General features: G+C 35.7%; 1 protein-coding gene across 4 annotated transcripts in view; it reads left to right on the forward strand.

Moving 5' to 3' along the window:
* Nucleotides 1-769, forward strand: part of Drat (Death resistor Adh domain containing target) — a 437,794-nt gene extending 437,025 nt beyond the window's left edge. For all 4 annotated transcript variants that reach the window (XM_070121818.1, XM_070121816.1, XM_070121817.1 and 1 more), the window contains one exon: nucleotides 1-769. This exon is cut by the window's left edge and continues 1,699 nt beyond it. The gene's annotated coding sequence lies outside the window, so the exon portion shown is untranslated.
* Nucleotides 770-2,500: the final 1,731 nt, after the last annotated feature.

Below are 2,500 nucleotides of genomic sequence, written 5' to 3' on the forward strand. Positions count from 1 at the left end.
TTGTATATGTGTTTATGTATATAAGCTAATGTGTATATACATACACTCGCACACACATTCACACTCGTGCACACACACACACACACACACACACACACACACACACACACACACACACACACACACACACACACACACACACACACACACACACACACACACACACACACACACACACACACACACACACACACACACACACACACACACACACACACACACACAAACTCACACTCACACTCACATGCGTGTGTGTCTGTGTGAGTGAGTAGGTGTAATACTTCGCATACAAATGTACATGCACACCTACTTGTATGTATACATGCACAGTTGTACACATGCATGAAGATGAAAATCAATAAAAAGTTCATATAAACAGATATACATCATGATCCAGAAGTAATTACTGTATGTAGTCGAAATGAAAAAAAAAGACATAACTAGGCACTAAGTGTGAAGAGCAGGCACTCCAACTCCAAGACGTATGAGCAGCCTTCATGTGCAGTGTTGTTTCGTTTGTACAAGATGTTCTCGCAAGTACAGAGTATGGCAAGTAAGAGAATTGCTTCAGTCATCGGTGGTCAAGCTCGACGCTTTTCTAGGAGCAAGAGTCTGTGTTTGCTAAATGGTGGCCTCTTCTTTATAGTTATGTTAATTAGTTTTCGTTTTATAGGCGATTTAATCTGTTAAAAAAAGCTTGTGGTGTTAAAAAAATTACATACATCACTGTAAGTATCATTTCTAATTGCAATTAAAATATACATGTATATTGGTGTGGCGTTTATAACACTCGTTTTAGCCTCTCAGGAAATTGCTAAACATGAAGAAAATCCTAAACGACTATTTAATAACAAAACATTTTATGGTAACCAGAACATTTTAGTAAAATAATTCCTTGCTGGAAAACAATAAACCATTATCGATTATAAAAGTTTCGACTGTGGTTATTATTAGTATATATATTATGGATATATATATTTTTTTTTATCATATATATTTATTATTATTATCATTGTGTGCGTGTGTGTGTGTGTGTGTGTGTGTGTGTGTGTGTGTGTGTGTGTGTGTGTGTGTGTGTGTGTGTGTGTGTGTGTGTGTGTGTGTGTGTGTGTGTCTGTCTGTCTGTGTGTACACATAATTAATAATATTATATTATATATACATATATCTATATCTATCTATCTATCTATCTATCTATCTATATATATATATATATATATATTATATATATATATGATAAATTATACATAATATATGTGTGTGTGTGCGAGTGTTACAGTACAACTGACGCTACATATCTAAAATAGTCTAGTGAACGTGAAGGGTACTCGTAAAATAATGATGCAAACTTAAACTATATATATTTATACAAGACATAAAAGAGTGAAATAAGTAAGAAGGAGAAGTAGGAATAATTTTATTTTATGCATTATTCCATTACTTAATAATGAACCAATTAAGGCTCATTTCTTAATATCACTGGCTTACATAATAAAAGTTTAATGCTTTTGAGCAATGAGGAATGAATATTCTGGGCAAGTTGCTCTCTTTTTTGTGCTTTAGAAACAAATACAACTAGAACCACCCAGAAGTTATAGGGTCACTGATGCAATAAAAATATTCACACGAACAATAACAGACACTAATGACGCCCATGTTTCCTTATCTGGCATTGGTAACGAATCCTTTTTAAAAAATCCTGGATCCTGACCATGATCCGGATCACATCCAAAATTCAATGGAATCTAAGTTGGGCTATGACACACCTCCAGTAAAAATTTGTTCATAACTTTTTGAGTTACCCTGCTAACTGACTAACGAACAAATAAATTAACCAACGCTACTTAAAATATGACCTCCATGCTGGAGATAACAATAATAATTTTGATAAATCTGAAAATGAGAAAAGTGAAGCAAATTATATGTAATAGCCATTATGATAAAAAAAATAATAATGGAGTCTTTGTTTGCCCATAGAATAAGTAATAAATAACCTCTCCTTACTCTGATATCCATATTTTTTTCTTCGATTTTTTATAAAGACATCATGGTAAGCATCTTATGGAATGGTCGCGTCGCCAATGCTAACGTACAGGGTTTCCTCGACTTACGACGGAGATTCGTTCCTACGATAGCGTCGCAACCCGAATTTTGTCGTAAAACGGACCAAGGTCTATATAAATACTCATATAAACCTTGACGCCATGACACCTCCTCGAGTTGCTACTGATCTAGCCTTTCCCTCTGACCTAATTACGGTAAACAGGCGTCCTAAACAGCGCACAGGAAATGTCATTACTTTCCCATTATTGCCACATGAAACGAGGAGGACAACTGATAACCAGCTCGTTGTAACAGTGTGTGCATGTGAAATGTGTATGTAAAGAAGTATATGCGGTATACTCACACGCACACGCACGCGAGCACACACTTACACCGATACGCACACACACACACACACACACACACACACACACACACACACACACACACACACACA

This window comes from Penaeus vannamei, chromosome 5, assembly GCF_042767895.1.
Source record: "Penaeus vannamei isolate JL-2024 chromosome 5, ASM4276789v1, whole genome shotgun sequence".
Lineage (NCBI taxonomy): Eukaryota > Metazoa > Arthropoda > Malacostraca > Decapoda > Penaeidae > Penaeus > Penaeus vannamei.